A 22,925-nucleotide genomic window follows, 5' to 3' on the forward strand; every position below is an offset into this window, starting at 1 on the left:
AAATGGTCTTAAATCAGACTACCTTCTAACCCCAGGAACCATATTTGACATTACTAGTAGATAATCTTCCAAAAGTTCTGAAAGAAATTTCTCACGACTTCGCTGATGACAAAATACAGGCATAAAACATGCTACCTAGTATATCTCAGGCACTTCTATGGTGGATGCATGAATCTCTCCTGGAACACCCACCTGATGATTAAAGAAAAAAAAAGCCAAATACATATGAGGTAATGATTCACTAAAATTTTTCTGAATGTGCAAGCAGCTACAAATGCTAAGTCAACATATTCCAAATTGGCTTTCCCAATTAGTATGTGGGCAGTAAATTGTTAAGAAAAACTAATTATCTCTTCATTTATTAAAGATTTTATTTATTTATTTGACAGAGAGAGAGAGAGAGAGCACAAGCAGGTGGAATGGCAGACAGAGGGAGAAGCAAGCTCCCCCCTGAGCAGGGAGCCCAATGTGGGGCTTGATCCCAGGACCCTGAGATCATGACCTGAGCCGAAGGCAGATGCTTAACCGACTGAGCCACCCAGGCATCCTTAATGATCTCTTTAGATAGTATTACTCCAAACATTATTTTTACAAGCTTTATAGAATGAGTCAACAGGTTAACTCAAGTCTCTGCTTAAGCATCATTTTATTTAAAATGACACTTCCTGGTAAACAGGTTTTAATTAAAAAGGAAAATTACATTTCCATCCTTCAAAGATAAAGGAGAAACTACAGACTATTTCACTATCTACACTCTCTGTCTCTACATATCTTTGGCACCAGTTACAAAGGAAAATTACCTGGAAGGATAATTTCTCCCACAATAATCCCTTCCAATTAGATAGGACTTAGCAACTTACGAAGTATATTCACATACACGATTTCATTTGCTCCTGTCATCCCTGTATGGCAGATGCAACAAGAATTAGTGTTAACTTCAGGTTAGAAATGAGGATGCGTGGAAGCCATGGGAGCTTTGTGACTGGCTCATGGTCACCGTGCTAGTAGGCATTCAGCCAGGTTTTGAATCCAAGGTTTGTGATCACAGGTCTATCTCAGAGCTATCATTAGTACGTAAACTGTGGTTAAGTCTGCCTGATGTCTTAGATCATATTGTAGACGGCCCTTGAAGCTCTTCTAGTTGCTGTGGTTCTCAAACTACACTTCTTAGAACCACAAAGGTCCATAGTGATGATTAGAAAGCCACCGTAGGGAAAGTGAGAAGACAGGATCCTGGGCTCTGTTGGGCACCTGGGTGGCTCAGTCAGTTAAGCGTCTGCCTTTGGCTCAGGTCATGAGCCGGGAGTATCGGGATCGAGCCCCACAAAGGACCCCCTGCTCAGGGAGACTCTGCTACTTCCTCTCCTTCTGCCCCTCCTCCAGCTCCTTCTCTCTCTCTCTGTCTCAAATAAATAAATAACATCTTTAAAAAAAAAAAAGGAGCTCTGTTTTCATGTCTCCTATACTAATGTTTTCAAGAAAAATTTCATTTGAAGAAAGTATTCCTCTGCTTAAAAAAATTTCTGAAACTCCAGTATAACTAGTCCAAACTTCTCATTGTATATATTGGAAAAGACCCACAAAGATGACATAATTTGTCCATTTTCACACCCAACTAAGATCAGACACCAGATGGTTCTCTCCACACTCAGTCCAAGACCCTGTGGGATAAGAGTTAAGTCTCTCAGGACAGTGTTTTGTCTCCAGCTGAAGCTTCCCAAGCTGAGTGTGTGTCAGGATCACCTACGGGGCTTGTCACAGATTTCTGGGTCCCATGTCCAGAGATTCTGATTCAACAGACTTGGAGTGGGGTCTGGGAATTTGCATTCCTAACAGATTTCCTGGTGAGGCTAATGCTGCTGAACCACATATCTACAGGATACAAAACAACCGAGAAGTCTACTGAATTGGCCAGCTAATTGTGCATTTCCTCAATTTTATTTCACTCTGGAAAAGTGGGAAAGGGACGTTTCTCCTCCAGAATTTATAACCATGCTGCTACACATTCATTAACACCTAGTGTTGCTATTCTATCACATCAAGATCCCAAACCCTCTGTGTAGCAGATGTTATGTCCCAGCGCATTCTCCCTCATCCAACCTCTGCATTCACTGGCACAGTGAACGGTGTGGCAGTTTCCATGCACACAGCAGCTTTCCATCTCAGTGGTTGGCATCTCTTTGGTATCTCTGTCTGAGGACCTCTGTCTGAGGACTTTCTTTAGCCACGTGTGTGTGTGCGTGCATGTGTGTGTGTGTGTGTGTGTGTGTGTGTGTGTGTGTGTGTGTGTAATTAATGCCCCCATTTTCCAGGACATCCTTCAAACACTGAGGACATGAATCTGCAGATAAACACTCCAGCTTAACCTGTCTCTCAGTGGGATAATTTTGAAGCTTGTTCAAATGACTCCTCAGAGGATCCCTAGTGAATTGTGCCCCAGGTTTACACAGCAGTAACTCACTCATTCATCACCCCTCACTGGCATTTCTCCCTTTCCCATTCACTTCCCCCCACTTCCTCCTTTGTGCTTCCTGAGATCACTTCCTAAATAAGCCACCTGCATCCCACATTCTTGTCTCAGGGTCTGCTTTTGGGGAAACACAAATCAAGACACTGTATCTCATGGTTGTTCACCAAATTCACAGAAGCATCACCTCCTAGCTGACCCACATCTGTTCTTGCTCACCTTTCAGATCTAGGCCCTGAGGTTTTATCCACAGGTCTTCCAATAACACCACTAACACCAAGTTAGGGTGAACTGAATAGGTGTTAATAAGCAAATGATACACTGACTGTTGCTGCCTTAACAGTAGCAGAAACACAGACAGTCCAATGTGTGGATACTCATGATTCATTAACTGGATACTTTAGTCACTCTTCAGAAAGAGGCCCAAGTTTATTGGTCAGATCTGTGAAGGATGCGAGCTTTAAAAAAAAAAAGTGGCATTATGCATATTTTTCAGGGCATTGATATAAATATAAATATTTTTAAAACAGTTCATTCTGAAATGGAGATAAATTTCCTTTTGTACTGTTAAAGCAAGATTAACCTTCAGCAAATATTTACATTTGAGGAATGGAGTTTCAGCAGTGATGGCATTGACATTCGTCAAACTATAGTGCAAATCTCAATTTAAAAAAAGGACTATGTGAGAAACAATTAAATTGTCCTCAAATTAAAGCCAAACAATAGACAGATCCTTGGTTAAAAAACAGTGAAATGAATCAAACTTCATCCTAAATAATGGATCTATTACATGCATTTCATTCCACTCGTTGTTGATGGCTTAATTTTTTTCCTTATTTAAAAAATGGTCCTCTCGTGGGATAACTGACATATAATGAACTGAACATATTTAAAGTGTACAACTTAATAAATGTTGACATATGTATGCGCCCATGAAACCATCATGCTAACTTATTTTTGAAAACAATATTATTGAGTTTTAAGTCTATATTATTTTGAAATCCAATTTCTGGAATAATCCATTAATTATCATATTGATGCAGTGATTCGTGGTGGGCTAGAAGCCCTTTACGTTACTCCCTATTTGAAATGACTACATAAGTATGCTCAAAATAATTGGTTGGCACAACTCCCTAGAACTTAGGAATAGTTGGCAAATAATAATAAAAGCTACCACTTATTGAGAATCTATCATAGCCAAGGGCCATTTTGTAGTTCTTTAGACACAACATTCGTAACTCTTAAAACAATCCCATGAGGTAAGTGTTATCAATTATTTTACAAGTGAGCAACTGAGGGCTAGAACATGACAGAGCTGGGAACTACATTTGCTCTGCTATGCAATATTCTCCAAACTGTTCATTTGTTTATTTTTTATTTATTCAACAAATACACACCAGACCCTGAGTTAGATGGTGAAGAAATAGCCCTGAAGGTGATTGACATGGTTCCCAACAGCATAGTTTATAGCCAATGATGAAGAAATTCACTATTTCATTGAAACATTATACAAATGATCAATTACAATAGTTATGAATGCCTATGGAGAGAAGTAGAAGGTGCTGTAAGAGCATGAGTTGGGGACCTGATGTAGTTTGGGGGCGGGCAGTTAGAGGAGGCAATCATAAGGAAGTAATGTTTAAGCTAAGACTCGAGAAATGAGTGATCTATGGTTTTTTTCGCAGAGAAAGTGACATGATCATATTTGCAAGGCTATTTATGGGAAAGCCACTTACACAGTAGTGGGAAGTGAAGGAGGGAAAAACGTCTTCCTTGAGAATTGCCAACCGCAAGCTCAACCCTCAGGCAGGGGTGGAACCAGAACCTACACACCTTTGTAGCACAAAAGTAGCTCATCGTACCTAAATATTGTTCAAAGTGGCTCTGGGTTAGTCAATGCTCTCAGGCATCTGGGTTAGTAAAAGCAAACTTCCAGGAAAAAAAACAAAAAACAAAAAACTTTAGACCATCTATCAAAAAGTTCACCCATTTAAGGTTTCAACGAACATGAACTCACAATCAAAACCCCACGGACATGGAAGAAGCTGCTGCGAGCAGACATTGGCAGAAACAATGAAGTCAGAACTGCGGAGACTGCAGATAGGATTGGAACCATCAGATTCAGAATATAAAATAAGTTCCTTTGATATATTTAAAGAAATAAGAACATCAAAAGTGTAATTAAGAAGCAAGATATTTTACACATGATTTCACTCAAATGTAGAATTTGAGAAACAAAACAGAGGATCATCGGGAAAGGGAGGGAAAAATAAACTAAGATGAAATCAGAGAAAGGGAGACAAACCATAAGAGACTCTTAACTCTAGGAAACAAACCGAGGGCTGCTGGGGGGGGGGCAGGGGGGGGATGGGGTAACTGCGTGATGGGCATTAAGGAGGGCACTTGATGTGATGAGCACTGGGTGTTATATACAACTGATGAATCACTAAATTCTACCCCTGAAACAATGAAGAAGAAGGAGGAGAAGGAGGAGGAGGAGGAGGAGGGGGAGGAGGAGGAGAAAAAGAAGAAAAAGAAGAAGAGGAAGAAGGTATTTACAAACTGTTCAAATAGATTTGAAAAAGAACAGCAGAGAGCTACTAAAAGTTTAAACTAAAAGTTTAAGTTAGATAGCATTAATCTTTTCTCTCTTAAAATGTTGTGCCTATTTTCTTCCAGGTTTGTTGCTTCTGTTTAATTTGTGGTGATCTTTGTCACTCATTCCTATATTTTTTGTTCTTTCAAGGTCAAATCTGTCCATCATTTGCCTTTATGGCTTTTGCAGTTTGCCTCCTGCTTAGAAGTATTTTTCTTACTCCAAAGTTATTTTAAGAACCCTTATTTTTTAATGTTTATTAGTTCATTTTAATCTGGATTTTATATTAACACAGGAATCTAATATTGTTTTTAATATATTGCATTTGGAAGTTCCGACACTGTTTATTAAGTAAACCTTTCTTTCTCACTAATTTGAAATATCACTTTTAACATAAACTAATTTCTTGATCTAGTCAATGAGAATTTAGTTCTCTTACAACTTCTGACCTCACTTACTCTCCCCCCATCCTCCCAATTTTGGGTTAAATCATCAGTCACTTCTTATATAACAAAAAAGCATACAAATATTATACTGATGAGGCAGGTAATTACTATGATGATGTTTCCTTTCTTTTTTTTATAATCATATATTTTTTTATTATATTATGTTAGTCACCATACAGTACCTCCCTGATGTTTCCTTTCTTGAACAACTTTTTGTTTTTCCAGGAGTTAACAATCATCTTGTTATTTTCAGTTGCAAAGTTTCCTATTAATCTATTCAAATGCTAGATTGGACTTGCCAAACACCTATTGTTATTATTTTCCAGACACTAAAATATATCAAATAATCTATCTGTTCCATTTTTTTTCCTGGCAATCTCCCCCTCAGAATTCTCAAGTTCTCCTGCTCCATCTGGGCTAATTACTTTCTAGGCTTATGGCACAGCTGTCAGCTGGCATTTCCTTTAGTGCCTTGCCCTACTGGATCCTTCAAATATCAGTATGTGGAGGTGTTTTGTCTTTAGAGAAGCAGCCTCCAGTCTCCTGCCTAGGGGACATACGCCTGATGGCTATTTGGAAGAAGGGTCTTTGTGGCAGGAGATCTAAGAAAGGAGGCTGGGGGTCCCACTGTTCATTACCTGAACTTTTAATCAGCATGTTTCAGTCTCCTACCATTAACCCAACCCTACCTCACCCAGAATGTCTCATGTCCTGAGGCTGTCTGGGTCTCTCTTGCTCATTATCTCCAGAGAGCATGCTTCCTGTCGCCTGTGGAAGGTAGCTCCCTGACTCCAAAGGACGGGGAAGAGAACCTTTGGCTTTAATATCTACATTAAAAACTTCAACCAATCCCTGCACCTCACTCACCTTCAGTGTACCTGGGACCAGCTCCAGTCCTGCATCCTCTGTGGACTCCCAATAGCAGCCTCCTCGGCTCTAAGCCATGTTTTCCTTCTCCACTCATTTCCCACCTGTCAAAATTTTTTTCTGAAATCTTTCATTTGCTCACATTTCCTTTCCAATTTTCTCAGTCCTTGTGGATTTATACTCCCTCCAACCCTATCCCGTCCCACCTCTCCTTATTTAGTGATGTTTCTGTAGGAGGAGATAAGCGCAGCTATATTTAACTAGAAGCGTCTCAACCTCATGGTGCCATATATGTACGTATAGATAGCACTGTGACGTATATAAAACCCCACCCTCAGTGAAGCAACCACTGATCTGCTTTCGGTCCCTATAGATTAGTTTGCATTTTTGAGAGTTTTATATAAGTGCAATCATACATATGCATTCTTATTTGCCTGGATACATCTGTGGATAGATTTGATCTTTATTCAATTTTTAAAAAGCAGCTTTATTGAGGCATACAAAACCACCAGTTTTAAATGTAGGGTTTGAGAAGTTTTGATAAATGAATATCACATGTAATCACCACTACAGTCAAGATACAGAACATGTGAAAAGGAATATTTTAAATTTTAGCAAAGATTTAAGGGAAACACAAAGTTTCTTAGTTTCAGAGAAAGTCATGTGCTGTATGCATGCAACATTCAAGCATCATCCCATGAACACACAAAACCAAATGCCATTTAACCTCTCTTTTCAAGTTACACAGCTGTGAGAACTTGCATTCTTGATTATTTACAAGGAACTTTTGTGACTGGCTTCTCTCTCTCTCTCTCTCTTTTTTTTTTTTTTTACAAATACCTCTTTGGTGCCTTAGGAAATAACTTCAAAGATAAAGTAACAGAAGAGGGCTTGTAAGGGAGTGAGATTAAAACCTAAACTACATTTGCATACTGTTTTTACTTTGATTCATTCCCTGCAGCGACTCCTCTGTCTCCAACCAGTCCACGGACCTACTGTGGAAAGTGTCACACAGCCCACAAGTTTTTGTCAGCCATGCTGTCTCAGGCCTCGGCCCTCCTATCTTGTCTCCCAGCCTCCAGTCTCTCCCCATTCCATTCCCACCTAAATATTCCTGTTCATTAATCTTTCTGAAGTCTTGCTTTTATGCTGGGAAACCTTGCACAGCCCCCAGGGCTCACAGCGTAAGGTCTGAGTTCCCTAACGCCACCTTCGTCTTTGTGTGCTCCACCTGTTTGCACGGCTGCTGTGGGCAGCTGGGAGCCCACAGACCGTCTGGGGCTGAGCCCGGCTGCTGTTGCGCAGGGTGGGCTGTGTATGTTTTATCTTTCCCGACCCCAGCTCAACATGTGGAATGGCCTGGGGCTAGAAAAACAGTATGTGTTGCAAATACTGTATTTGTTGCAAAGGGATAAAAATTTACACCTGAATCTTTATTTAGAAAGCCTAGTAAGGTTTTTAATCATCTACTTTAAAGAAATTTTAGGGATTTATGTGAATGTGGAGATTTAGGTATCACAATAACTTAGAGGTTTTATGCTGCATTGTCATTTATTTGTCAAATACAGAGCACGACATGCCTGCGTTGCTTTCTGCAAAGGATCGCCATTTATTCATTTATCCAAACATTCATTAAATATCTCTTGAGCACCTCTTACACATCAGGCTCTGTGCTAGGCATCGGTGGTATATTGGTGAAGCAGAGAGATATTGTCTGTAACCTGACAGAGCTAACACATTAGCTGAATGAGTCATTACGAGAGTAAGCAGAGCTGCAGAAGGAAGGTAAAGAGGGAGCTGTGGTGGACACCACTGCTCTGCTCACATCCCCTCAGCACTCACCAGGCAAGCCGAAGGCTTCGAGACTTCTCTGGCCCACAGCGGGCAGGAGCATGCTCAGCCCTCGCACGGTGTAGGCCAACAGTGCCAGGGGATCAATGCCATCAGGAAGAACCCTCAACCGATGGTGAGGGAGAAAGCAGAGTTAACTACCCAGCCTCTTCTCCTTGCGGGTGGGACAGCTCTGGGGGTGTTCTATGCCATCATAGCCAGGGCTGCCATAACAAAATGCCATCCACTGAGTGGCTTAAACAACAGAAATGTATTTTCTCACAGTTCCGGAGGCTGGATGGCTGAGATCAGGGCGCCAAGATGGGTGGTTTCTGGTGAAGCCTCTCTTCCTGGCTTGTGGGTGGCCACCATGTCACTGCGTGTTCACATGACCTCTTTTTTATGTGCTCTCTCAGAAAGAGAAAGAAAGAATTCGGGGGAGCTCCCTGGTGTCACTTCCTATAAATACACAAATCCTACTGTATCAAGGCCCCACCCTTAAGATCTCACTATAGGCTCTCCTTAATTTTTAATTATCTCCATATTATCCCTACCTCCAAATACAGTCATATTGAGGGTTAGGCTTCAACATATGAAATTTGGGGAAACACAATTCAGGATATGGCATATATTGTTTCCCAGAGTTCCCCAGTGAGACTTAGCCCGTTACCCATCTCCCAGTAGTCTGTTCATTAAGGCACTCTGAATAAGCCTCTTTTTCTTCCTTCCTCATTCTTCCACCTTCCTATCACAGCTTCATGAAACTACCTCCCAAATAAACCACTTGTTCTCAAATCCCAACCTCAGGGAACCCCACCAATTACTGGAGCCCATCACAGGGACTTAACTTGTGCTCGGTGGGCCTGAATGTTAGAGAGGCTTACCAGCTATGTCAGGAGTTCTTTCCTCAGGGCTCTGTGGGAAGCCACTTAAGGTGTTAAGCAAAAGAATGAATCTTTGGCAGAATATGGAGAAAGGATTCAAAGAAGTAAAACACTCATTCAGGGCAACTAACTGGGAAGCTATTTCTTCAGTCAAATCAGGAGAAGACTGTGATCAGTGTCTAGGGAGGAGGCAGTGAAGACAGAGCCTGGCACAGTGCCTGCCTCACCCATAGTCACTGCTCAATAAAGATTTTTGGATGAAAAGTAAACAATGGGTTCTATGTACCAAACCTCTAGATAGACTGATAGAACTTGAAGATTGATTGCATTTGGGATTTGAGGAAAAAGAAAGAGTCAAGAACAACTCCCAGTCTTCAGGCTTGAACAGCTGGGTGGATGTTGGTGCTATTGACAGAATATGGACCATAGCCTTGAGGATCAGCAGGTTGGAGGGGTGGGAGATAATGAGTTGTGGGCATGATGTGCCTGTGAGACATCTAATTGATGCTGAGTAGGCAGCCGAGTATACAGGTTTGAAGCCAGGTCAGAGATGCATATTTGGGTCCCACCAGATACAGAGCGCAGCAAGCCCTCGCCAGCCACAGGGGAAAAATGACCAGAAGAGCTCCACATTTTCCTACTTTCTGGCATTCTCTCTAAAATAATATTTTAGAAGGAGTATGAGGGAGAACTGATATTTACCAAGAACCTATTATTTGCCAGGAATTAGACCAGGTGTTTATTCTTCAGAACAGCCCCAAGAGGGGCTCCACAATGAGCAATTCCCAACGTCAGGTGCATTCACTAGGAGGGTCTTTTGATTTCAGGGTCCAAATACCATTCTCTCTGCAATCCCCGGTTCAGCTAATCTTCCCTCATTTGGACAACTCTCTTTCCAAGTGGTCCCCCTGCTGGTGACCCTCTTGTGGTATAGCCCTAACTGCAGTCTTCTCTCAATTTCTGTCTCTGTAGATTTGCTTTTTCTGGACATCTCATTTAAATGGGATCATATAAGGGGGTCTTTTGCAATGGTTTTCTCAGCTAGTGTGATGAATAAAAGGTAAAATATTTAGTATTTCCTCAACACCCAAAACCTCATTATTTCTTTTTATTTAAAAACATAGCGCACCATCTTGGATTTGCTAATACTGATACACAGTCCTGAAAATGCCCTAATTATTTTTCCTTCTGCAAACAGATTTTTTTTGTAGATCTGCATCAAACTTATACATTTATTTGGAAAGATTAACATTGACATTATTCAATGTTACATATTTTCTACACCAGGTACATAATATTTCCTTTCCAATCCAGTCTGTTAAGTCAAAAGATTTGGGAACTTTAAAAAAAATTATTATTTAGGTTTTGAACATATACTATCTGTATTAAACTCTTTTCTGGTGTTATTTTTATATGGCACATTTCCCCCATGGTCTATTCTAAATCATTATTTCTGATAGACAGGAAAACTATTGAATTGTGTACAAAAATTTTGAGAAACAGTATTGAGGTTTTTTTCAGAAGATTAAAAAATAGGACTGCCATATGATCCAACAATCCCATTTTGGAGTATTTATCCAAAACAATGGAAATTTGGATCTCAAAGAGATATCTACACTCCCATGTTCACTTCAGCATTATTTACAATACCCAAAATATTGAAATAACATAAATGTCCATTGATGGATGAATGGATAAAGAAAACATGGTATATTCATACAATGGAATATTATTTAGCTTTAGAAAAAGAAGAAAATCCTGCCATTTGCAACCAAATGGATGAGCCTGGAGGACATTATGCTAAGTGAAATAAGCCAGACACAGAAGACACAAATACTGCATGATTCCACTTACATGAGGTGTCTAAAATAGTCAAAGTCATAGAAGCAGCGGGCAGATTGGTGGTTGCCAGGGACTCAGGGGAGGGAGAATAAGGAGTTGCTGCTCAACAGGTATGAAGTTTCAGTTACATCAGATGCACAAATTTGTAGAGATCTGCTGTTAAATACAGTGCCTACAGTTAACAACAATGTACACTTAAAATTTTGTGAGAGGGTAGATCTCACGTTGTGTTCTTACCACAGTAAAAAAAAAATACAATAAAATAAAAAAACCCACATCAACTGGAAAACAATTATACAAACACAGTTCTTAAAAGATGGAAGTCAGAATCTATACTGCTTCATTCTCCAGATGTGAGGTAGTGTCACTCCCTATGTTCTAATTCTTTAATATGTTTGTTGGAGGCAGAGCTTCACAGACTACTTCCTGGTGTGGGGGTGGGCATCTCACCTGAGTCATAGAAGGTTCCAGAGATTGGGCAATCTGATAACTTGAGCCAGGGAGATGAGGTCATTCTTTTTGCCAACCATTGCAATCTTGTAAAAGGCAGAGGCGGTGACATGTTTCCTGGACCAGAAACTAAACCTATGTGAGAAGCCCTTAGGCAGAAGAAGATGGAAAGTGTGATCAGTGGAGTTCATTGTGGACTCTGTCCCCACTTTGACCTCTCCCAACCCCTCCATACTGCAACCGGAGTGAACTTTTGTCATGAAAGATGATTTCAAGGACCCATCACAATCTGTCCCTGCTCACTTCTCTCTAGCCTTCAGGCTACCTCCTCTCCTCTGAGACCCAATTTTCTAAGCATTAGTAAATTTCTTTCAGCTCCACAAGAAACTCATCGATTTCATTTTTACCTACAGGGCTTTGTCCATGCCTATCCCTTTGTTACAGCCCCTTTCACACCCAACCCTCCAAATGCCTGCTCGCTGTCAACTCGCAATCCAGACCTCTGTTCCTCTAGGAATTTTTCCCTGAGCCTCAAGACTGGGTTAGGTTTTCCCTTTCCAGGGGTTTTTACCCCTATTCCACGGGTTATCCAACTGTGTTGTGATTGCCTATTAACTTGTCTGCTCCTCGCTCCCCCTGTACTGAAAGCTCCTTCAGGCAGAGACAGTCTGCCCAACATCTAACCTCATGAGATACCCTAAGTTAGAACTTCCCAATCAACTTGCTCCCAAACTCCTGATCCAAAGACACTGAGACAATAAGTGATTGTTGTTGTCTTGAATCACTAAATTCTGAAGTGATTCGTTATATAGTAATGGATAACTAATACACTATCAAAACTTAGTGGCTTCAAACAACCATATCCCAGATTCTGCAGGGTAGCAATTGGCAATTTCTTGTTTCCTGCGGCATCAACTGTGGCACAACTCGGCAATACTCAGCTGATGGGTTTGCTGGGCAGATCCAAGAGAGCTTCACTCACATGTCAGGCACTTTTTGGGCTAGAAGGTAGGCTTCGTTGGAACAGATGACCATGGGGCCTACATTTGGCCTCTCCAGCATGGCTGTCTCAAAGCAGATGGACTTTTTACATGGCAGCTGGCTTTCCTCAGAACAAGTATTCCAAAAGAACCCAGAGTTCTGCATGAGTTTTTATGATGTAGCCTTGGAAATAATGTACGGTCACTTCTGCTATACTCTCTTGGTTGAAACAATCATAAGACCATCTAGATTCAAAAAGAGGAAAGAGAGACCCCATCTCTTGATGGGAGGAGTATCAAAGAATTTGTAGCTATTTTTTGAAGAAATCAACTAATTATTAAGGTATAATTTGCATGCAATAAAACGCACCCATTTAAATATGTAATTTGGCAAGTTTTAACAAATGCCTATACCCTGTGACCACCACCACCATGAAGTTAGAAAACATTTCCTTCATCCCAAAGTGCCCTCCTGCCTCCTTGCAGTGAAGCCCCTCTCCGTTTCAGAGCTAGGCAACCACTAATCGGCTTTCAGGCTCTTCTAGAATTCTGTATGATACACTATATAGTTTTTCACATTTGACTTTTTCACTTAGCTAAATTCTTTTGAGACCCATCATGTTGTCTGTTGCATGTATCAACAGTTCATTTCTTTTTTATTGCTAAGTAGTTGCTATTGTATGCTATAAACTTTTTGTTTTAGCAGTTACCTGTTGATGGATATCTGGGTTGTTTCCAGGTTTCGGTTATTATGATAAGCTGCTATGAACATTCATTTTCATTTCTCTTGAACAAATATCTAGGAGTAGGGTTGCTGGGTTGGTCATATGAGAGATAATGTGTTTAACTTTATAAAAGACCACCCAAGTATTTTCCAAAATGGTTGTGTCATCTTACTTTTCCAGCAACAATATATCCCACCCTTGCTAACACACAGTATTGTCAGTTTTTTTTTTAAATTTAGCCACTGTAATGGGTTTGTAGTGGTATCTCATTGGTGCTTTAATTTGCATTTCTCTGATGACTAATGATGTTGAGCATGTTTTCATGTACTAATTGGCCACTGATATGTCTTCTTTTGTGGAGTGTCTGTTCAAATCTTTGGGCATTTGTAATTGGTTGTTTTATTTTCTCATGACTGAGCTTTAGTTGTTTATATTATGCATACCAGCCTTTTGTCAAGTCTATGTATTAAAATACTTTCCTCCAGACTGTGGTTTGCCATTTAATCTTCTCAAAACTAACTAAACAGCAGAAGTTTTTAATTTTTATGAAGTCCAAATTATTATTTTCTTTTTTAAAAAATTCATGCTCTTGGTGTCCTCTAAAAAAAATTTTGCCTACCCAAGAGCACAAAGATTTTCTCCTATGTTTTACTCTAGATTTTATGTTCAGATCTATGATTTTAGCTTTTATGTTCAGATCTATGATTAACTTTGAGTTAATTTTTTAACTCAAATGTATATATCAGGTCACGGTTCATTTTTTTCCAGGCATATGCAATACAGTAGCATTAGTTGACAATACTATCCTTTCCTCATTTATTTACCTTGGCGCTTCTGTCTGAAGCAACTGTCTATGTGTGTGTGTGGGGGGGGGCATATATATATATATCAAATATGATAGTCAAATATATGTATATGTTTTTGCATATCTATTTCCGGACTTTTGTCACATTCTATTGATTTGTATGTTTCTCTTATGTAGTCATATTTTAAAACTGCCAAAAGCATGTAGCAACTCACTGGAGCTGAATTGCTCCCATGACATCATACACTAACGCCCTTAGGCACAGTCCGGATTACCTGGCTCAGGCTTCTGGGACATGACACTTTGGCTCCAGCTTACCGTTCTGGGCTCCTCTCCCTCACAGAGAACAAAGAGATCATAAAAGTAATTTCAAAAATCAGGAGAAGGAGGAGATATGTGGGGGAAAAGCGATGTGATCTCTTTTTGCCAGAGTTCTGGTCATTCAAGTTAAACTTGGTTTCAAGAGATGGAGAGATGAAGAGATGGGGTAGATTGCAGAGCCTTGTCTCCGGCCTAAAAGAAAAAGTTGCAACCCTTATAAATAAAGTGGGAAACAAGAGAATATTTTTTACTTCATGACTTTTTTTTTTTTTTTTGCAAAATACCTATTTAATTGTTTCCTATTTGTCAGGAACAAAGCTATTGGATAAGAAATCATAGCAGGGCTTTTCTGTTTCTCAAAAGTAACTTTGTTGTCAGTAAGCTTTCTGATTTACTAGAAATTTGAACTGGTTTACAAAGTCAACAGGTTAATCACTAGCTCAGGTCTCTAAAAATTCTTGTGAGACTTAATAATACATTTAGTTGATTGCTTTAGGGTCTGTTTGCAGAAGTAGTGATCTTCAATGAAAACAGGTGACAAATTTGAAAAAATATAAAATGTTTAGCAACTGTGCATACCCAATAGGTTATTTGGCATTTTGCCAAGTCAGACAATATATTTGGCTTTTTCTACCACAGAAACTCTCCTACCTGTATTTCTGGGGGGGGGGGCAGAGGGAGAGCAAGAGAGAGAATCTTAAGCTGGTTCCACACCCAGAGTGGAGCCTGGGCCGAGCTCGATCTCTTGACCCTGAGATCATGATCCAAGTCGAAATCAAGAGTCAGAATCTTAACTGACAGAGCCACCCAGGCGCCCCTCTCCTGCCTGTATTTCTACATCACTCAACATGGCAAAGCTAACAGAAAATCAAAGTCAAATGAGGAAACTTGGCAAATGCTTATCTGGCTCCACTATTTAACCACCAAGCGGCAAACACCATAAGAAAAACTGCACAGGAGATAAATGATAGGGTAAAAGTACATTTTTGACCCTGGGCCCAAGCTCTCATAAAAGAACAGGTCTAAGATTTATAGGAAATGATTGGGGAATGATTTCAAAGTGCTGAATAATCACAAAATTGTTTTTCCACCTAACAGAAATAATCCCCACACTTGAAAATTTTGGTGGTCGCTTTTTTTTTCCTCCTGCATCTGTACTCTATTTAAAAATATTACCCCACAGGGGCGCCTGGGTGGCTCAGTCGTTAAGCTCAGGGCATGATTCCGGTGTTCTGGGATCGAGCCCCACGTCAGGCTCCTCCACTGGGAGCCTGCTTCTTCCTCTCCCACTCCCCCTGCTTGTGTTCCCTCTCTCGCTGGCTGTCTCTCTCTCTGTCGAATGAATAAATAAAATCTTTAAAAATATATATATATTACCCCACAATCCCACCTGTTGTTATTCTAGGAAAGACCAAGTACCTAAAAAACCTTTATCAGATGTGTAGATCACAGCAAACTGTTGGGATTCAACAAATACATAACCCTGATGGAATAAAGGAAGGTTCAGATGAGGTAGAACACATAAATTATCTCAAACTGGTTATTTTTTGGATGACTTTTCTACTGATGAGAAAAACTCCCTCAACCAAAAGCTAATATTTGTATTAACTGCTTCAATTCCCTTCTTTTAAGAAGCTCTTAATTTGTTTATTAATATAACAGAATTAGAAAATAAATGATTATTTTTTTAACATTTTATTTTTTTAAAATTTTTAAAAGATTTTATTTAGAGGGACGCCTGGGTGGCTCAGTTGGTTAAAAGATTTTATTTATTTGAGAGAGAGAGATACAGAAAGAGAGCACGAGCAGGGGAAGGGCAGAGGGAGAAGGAGAAGCAAACTCCCTGAGGAGGAGCCCGACAGGGGGCTCGATTCTAGGAGGCAGAGATCATGACCCGGCGGAAGGCAGACGCTTAACAGACTTAGCGACCCAGGCCTCCCAATAATCTATTTTTTAAAAATCAGATTCAATAATGGCAAACAGGTGACTCGTGAAGAGTGGAGGTTCAAGGGAGCGCCTCACCTTTGTCTTCCTGGGACCGAGGGATAACTATTTGACTCGGACGTTACTATAGCCTAAGCAGGCGCTGCCAGGATGTAAGAAATTGCCTTGAGGCAGAGAATGAGAAAAATGCAGGAGAGAAAAGGGGGGAATTATTATTTTCTTGAGATTTTATTTACTTATTTGAGAGTGAGAGATAGCACAAGCAGCGGGGAGAGGGAGAAGCCGACTGAGCAGGGAGCCCGAAGCAGGACTCCCTCCCAGGACCCCGGGATCATGACCTGAGCTGAAGGCAGACGCTTCACCGACTGAGCCACCCAGGCGCCCCGAGAAAAGGGGAACTTTAAAGGTTGTAGGCGTGTTATATATTTTCCCCTAGAATTAGGACAGAGCTGCAAAAAGTAGAAAAAGAGGGAAAAGACAGAATCGGCATCTGTGTTGGTTTTCTTGAGGTTTAGGAGCGAAAGCGTAAAGCGAGAAGCAAAACAGGATCAAGGATCTTTCAGAGCTGGACGTTATCATAGGAGCACTCAGTCCAGGAGGTTGCAATTCTATTTAGAGCCAAACCCAAAGGAACTCTTACACAGAAGAAAAAGCCTTGGTGGTTGAAGGGCGGAGTGGGGGCAGAACCCGTCCATGCGCACACACCCTTTCCCATCCTGGGAGCTGGTGGAAAACCACCGAGCAGTCTCGGTCTCACTTTAAGCGGAAGAAACGGACACACAGATCCAAGTGTGTCTCACGGTCACAGCGCAGAGCCGGATGTCACGTCTCCTCACAACTCGCTACTTACGGGTTTGCCACTGGAGGGAAGCAGGGAGGGGGCGTGCGTTGTGTGCAATCAGCAGAGTGAGCCGTGGCGGTGAAAATCGCTCAGGGAGAAGGAGGGAGGGCCGGATCTCGGCGGCAAAAGGCTGCGTCGCGGGCCCTTCTCCCGGACTCTTCCCCTTGTGGCCAGCAGGTGGCGCGCCTGGCCCGCGGGTAGCTGCGGCGCAGGGTGGCGGGAGGGGGAAGCCCTCGCCGGCGCATCGCCTTGGAAACGGAGAGCGCAACCGCGGCCGCGGAGCGGGTGGGCCTGGTCCGCGGGCCGGATGCCAGTGCTGCTTGCCTGTCCACTGCGCTGCATCCGCACCTGGAAGCCGTCGAGGGGAGGTAGGGAGACTGAATGTACTCCTCGCTGGGCCCCTGACTCCTTCCAATCTGACACTTAAGACTTTACATGTCCGCCCCACCCCCACCAGCCCCGGGGCTGGTTCCGCGCCCAAAAGGACCTGGGGTCGCGCCCTGCTGGCGTCTTCCACCAAGTCCTATTCCTGGACGGTTGGAAACCGCCAGGAGGGGTTCTCATAGGCCCACCCCTGTTCACGCAGGAGATAGAAAGGGAAGGAGATCTTTTGATCCAATCAAAATACTAACCTCTCTTTCCTCCTTGCAGTAGAACCAACCGAGGCGTGGCTTATTTGCCCTTACGGATCTTCGGTTCCTGGGGGGCAGGATCTGAATTGGATTCAGATTTGTAGCTTGCATGATGCCCTCACAGCCTCTAGCACACAGTAGATGCTCAGTAAACGAATTCCATTTGTATGGAGCTTGATGCTTGACAGTATTGCCAAAGCATTTGAGCTTCCTTGATAACAAGGACAGGAGGCAGGAAAGATGGAAGAGAACCCAGGGTCCGAGGGGTTTAGAGGCTTGTTCGAGGTTGTAAAACTCATTAGTGGAAAAGCTAGGACTAGATTCAAGTCTGGCTCGGCTTAGCGCTCTTCTCACCGCATTCCCAGTCTTGTGAATGCCTTTTGAGTAAAGGCTCACACATGCCTGCCTCCTTCTCAGGACCAGCACACAGCCCTCCCTCCGCGTGGATACTTCCTGAGTGCTCTGAGTGCTGTTGATGGCCTCACCCTCACCCTCCCAGTCCGCAGACTGGCTTCAGCTCCTTGCCCTGGTTGCTGCAACATCCTTCTGAACAGGGCACTTAGTTTCTTTCTTTTATTAATTTGTTAGATTTGTATAATATCTTGCTTCTTCATTCCCCTTCTTACTCCATGATTAATTCTCTGCTGAGCAAGAGAGAGTTGAGGAGGTGGTCGGGAGGTGGAAGATGTCCCATTGAAGAAAACTATATATATTTCTGTGAAGGCGGAGAAGGAAAATAATATGATTGGGTACTCACCACTGCGTGTGTGATAAAGGCTCATGGATTTCCTTATGGCCACCCCAAGACCTGGCTCCAGTAGATCTTCTTCATACTCACCACTGTTCTTTGAAGACAAAAGCCTTTTTGTTCTCCTCCACCATCAGAGGATGAAAATACTACATGCATTTCCATTATCCTCACAATATTTTTTTCATGATTATGTTTTCTTTTCTGACATCTCTAAGCTTGGAGGACAGCAGGAGTTGGGAAAAAATGTAGTTTGGTTGCTAGAAAAGTCAGTATAATATTAGTGCTTTTCAACCTATGTCATTAGCAATTCTGGATCAGAAGATAGACCAATTTTTAAGGTAAGAATCCAGTATAATTTGAGAACTGCAGTTCAGAAATGTGCCACTGACCAAAGGATTTGTGTTGGTAAAGAAAATATATGGTAATGTAATGTAAATCACCAATTAGGCAAGTGAAAGTTAAAAATGCCATTCATCCAGATATTTTATTTTATTTTATTTTATTTTATTTATTTATTATTTTTTAAAATGTAAGGTACATTAATAATAGTTAACTTTATTATTATTTTTTTAATTTTAAGTAGGCTCCATACTCAACATGGGGCTTGAACTCACAACCCTGCGACTGAGCCAACCAGGCACCTCTATCCAGATATCGTTAAATACCTCAATTTGAATATAGGCTGGTTTAACATATCTTCAAACTGTGTGTGTTTTACATTTTAAAGCTGTTTTGGGTTGTATATACATTATCAGTAAAAAAAAGGAGGACTGAATTTGTTTTAACCTAACTCTTAGGTGATATTCTCACTACTAAAAGGCTTTAAATGAATTCAGGGTTTTTTAAGATACGCTGAAGAACATTTCTTTTTTTCTTTCTTTTTTTTTTAAGATTTTATTTATTTATTCGACAGAGATAGAGACAGCCAGCGAGAGAGGGAACACAAGCAGGGGGAGTGGGAGAGGAAGAAGCAGGCTCATAGCGGAGGAGCCTGATGTGGGGCTCGATCCCATAACGCCGGGATCACGCCCTGAGCCAAAGGCAGACGCTTAACCGCTGTGCCACCCAGGCACCCCTGAAGAACATTTCTAAAACATTTTAAAATTGTATTAAAAATATGTTTTACCATAAGTGAGAATTTGAATTTAAAAGTGATTTACTTTCAGGGCCCCTGGGTAGCTCAGTCAGTTGAGCATCTGACTCTTGATCTTGGCTTGGGTCTTGATCTCAGGGTCATGGGTTTGAGCCCCACATTGGGCTCCATGCTGGGCGTGGAGCATACTTAAAGTAAATAATAAGATTTACTTTCTAAATTAAGAGTATGTACAACATTATGAGGAAATAAATAGGGCCATGGTAAAGAAAGTGGGTACACATTATTTGCAGATCAGTCATTCGAATTAGACATTTATTGAACATCTAGTTTGCATCCATGCAAGATGCTGGCCTATGTGCCAACATATATTTTTGAAAACCCAAAGATGGTTTGTTGAAGTGATTAGTCGTTATTCAGTATTAAAAGAGTTGTATTTTGTTAAGGGCAAATGCCATGAATGTTTCAAGATTTTCAACACCCATACAGAGATCTTTTAACTAAACATCTGCTCCCAACCTCTGATGGAATCTTATTCAGGACTTTTGCCATTACTCATGCTATTAAGTAAATATCTCTCATTTTAATCTACACTTATATAAAAACATTGGCCAACATACATCAGAATCCATTCTAAATGTCCAAAAAGATATCAGGGCAGAGCTGCCATCTCTCCCAGCCCCCACAAAATTTGAAAAGAGTCATTAGGAGGCTTCGTGGCTCCACAAAGTCATGAAAAAAGTCATTAGGAACTTTCTACATATTGAGCCAGGATCCTGAGAATGCACTCTCTGTTTTTTGGGTGATTTTGTGGTGTCGAGTAAAGCACTATGGGATAACAGTACATTTGAAGAAGATGGCTATTATATGTCCATTTTATCCAAACAGACTTCTTACTTTTCACTGAGAAGCATTCAGGGAATATATTTTGAAACATTTTTTGATGGAAAGTGATTATAGGGTGGGCTCTGCAAAGGCTGGAGGCCTGAGTCTTTCAAACCCAGCTTCCTCGCCTGCCCTCCCTCCATGGCATATGTTATTGAATGCCCAAACAGCGCTGGGAGAGGAAAACCATGCACAAAAGGTCACACTGCGGGCAGAGATCTCCGGAGCATTCATTACCTGCACAATCTTGCTAGTCTTTTAAAGTTGCTCATTATTTTCTTAAAGTTCTGCTGGAGAATGCTTCTTTCTTCCCATCTGTCTCAGTAGAGATCTTGTCTCTTCCTTCCATATTTTTAATTAAGGGACAGGTAAAGCTATGCACAGAGTTGGCACTGAATAGATGTTTGCAGTTAGAGACAGACAGATTAGGTGTCCCTGTGTCAGGAATTATTCTATGCGAAATCTTTCTGGAAGATAATTACATTACTTTGTGAAATTTTTTTCTATGATTCTCACTCTTTGCTGAATTAGAAATCCTCTAGGTGGTCAGGAACTGTATGTAAATCCTTGTAAATGTTTATGAAGATCCCCACTGCTTGTAGGACATTTTCAAATGTAGAAGTACTTTCTGAAGTAATGTCATTAGCTCATTGCAAAAATGCATCTAATAAGAGGGCAAGCCAATGCTTACTAATTTTCTGGGAAGTATGTGAAACAGTGAATATGAGTAGAGTTTATGCATAAATCATTTGTGCTTCCTAGATCCACATTTTCACTCATATTTTATTAAAGTCCTTTGCCATGAGCTGCGGTTACGTAACTAATTATACTTTAGTCAGAGAGTTGAAAACCGAAGAGCCAGGTAACTGAGGTAATTGAACAAGATGAGGTCATTTTTCCCCAGCACCAGATGGGTACTGTAGGTGGAAACACTTGATCTCTTCCATATGACTCAGAAAGAAAACAAGAGATCAAGGTTAGCATTTGTTTTAACTTTTAAATGAAATATTTATTGTAAAAATCACTGTTAAATAGCAACTTATTGTTGTAAAATGAAACTCTGGTCAGCATGTTATCTTTTTGTGCAATAGTCAAGTTAAAAATTCTAATTCTGAAATAGAAAATAATATTAAAATTCAACTCTGCATCTAAAACGAAAGCACTTTTTTTTCTCAGCTGATAAGTTTCTGTGAACTGTGATGGTATAATGACACATTTTAGTGTGTCATTTATGGAATTATTCTCAACACTTTCATATCTGAGAAGATACCACTTAATATATTATTCTGTTCTAATGTACTAAATCTTTGTGTTGTGTCACCGGTGTGCTTTTCAGCTGGAAGGTATTATAGTATATTTGCATTCAGGTGTACTTGAATCTGTTAGAATAGCGAGATGAAAACACTTGGCTGGAAAAGTCTCAGACACAAAGACTGAGGCTGGCTGGGGGTGTAGGAAAACGTGTTTCATTTCAGAGAGATTTTCCACCGTGGATCTCAGTGATCTATGCGGATTGCTTATCCAGTGGCCCAAACCAATGATGAAGGTTGACAAGAGCAAACCGCATGGATTAGTTTTTCCACATGTCATCATACTTGGCAGCAAGCAGACATCCTCTGCTTTACTGTTACCTGGAGTTTGCAGAAGCACGATCTGGAGCTTCAACCAAATGGCCATAATACTTAACTAAGCTCTTTCTGTATGTCAGCCACTATGCCAGGTGCTTAAAGTATTAGCTTATGTAATCCTTACAACAGCTTTTAGAGTAAGATTTTTGCTCTCACTTTACAGATAATGAAATTGAAGCTCAAAAAGATTAAGTAACCTACTCAAGATCACATAGAAAAAAGGTGGGGGATCTGGGATTAAAACATGTCTGCCTGATTCATCCATCCATTTTTTCATTTGACAAGGATTTATTGTGCATCTACTTGTGCTAGGTGGGAAATAGATTAGTGCACAAGAATTATGTCATTCCCACTCTCATGGAGTTTCCAGCCATCTAAATAAATAATTACAAAGGCTAAATTTTTTTTACCATACTCAAGTACTAATACATTGAAGTTTGGGCACTCATTTTTTTGAGATTAATGGAAATGAAAAGATAAAAATCTGTTACAGACGACTGTATAATCTGAAGAGAGGTACTTTAGTACCTATACAAAATCCATGAGGTATTCTTGTTTACTATAAAAATCTGTGAACAGTGGACCTAATTTTTTACTTCTAAAATATATTATTTTTTATAATTTTTCATTATTGATTAAAAAAGCAATTAATAGCTGATGAGCAGTTACTGTTAATAATAATTATTATTACTATTATTTTGCATTTGTAAACCTTTTAGCCATTTAAAAAACATTTGAATCCATGCTTTTATTTGCTCTTTATAACAACCCCGGCCAAACCTAATTCTTTTGGATTCTAGTTTCTTGGTGCTCATAGAAAGTTGTGCTTTTGTTTTATCTTAATTTTAAAAAAAGAATTAACAGACATTTCCTGAGTTGCTACTATATGCAGTGCACTTCACCAAACACTGTGGAGAAATAAAATGAGTGAAGAAGTT

The 22,925-nt window shown here is 40.6% G+C and overlaps 1 protein-coding gene and 1 long non-coding RNA gene across 2 annotated transcripts in view; one reads left to right on the plus strand and one right to left on the minus strand.

Moving 5' to 3' along the window:
* Positions 1–4,890: 4,890 nt before the first annotated feature.
* LOC148108772 (uncharacterized) lies at positions 4,891–17,139 on the minus strand. The gene is made up of 3 exons (XR_015726949.1): positions 17,008–17,139; positions 12,365–14,405; positions 4,891–11,531 (listed from the first exon to the last, which is right to left on the minus strand). It is a non-coding gene; the product is annotated as an uncharacterized LOC148108772 (long non-coding RNA).
* A 91-nt stretch (positions 17,140–17,230) lies between these two features.
* The window catches only part of CCDC83 (coiled-coil domain containing 83), a 50,362-nt gene continuing 44,667 nt past the window's right edge, over positions 17,231–22,925 (plus strand). The window contains exon 1 of the mRNA XM_045815589.2: positions 17,231–17,366. The gene's annotated coding sequence lies outside the window, so the exon portion shown is untranslated. The remainder of the gene's footprint in view (positions 17,367–22,925) is intronic.

This window comes from Ursus americanus, chromosome 16 (assembly GCF_024610735.1).
Source record: "Ursus americanus isolate L20-20 chromosome 16, mUrsAme1.1.p, whole genome shotgun sequence".
Classification (NCBI taxonomy): domain Eukaryota; kingdom Metazoa; phylum Chordata; class Mammalia; order Carnivora; family Ursidae; genus Ursus; species Ursus americanus.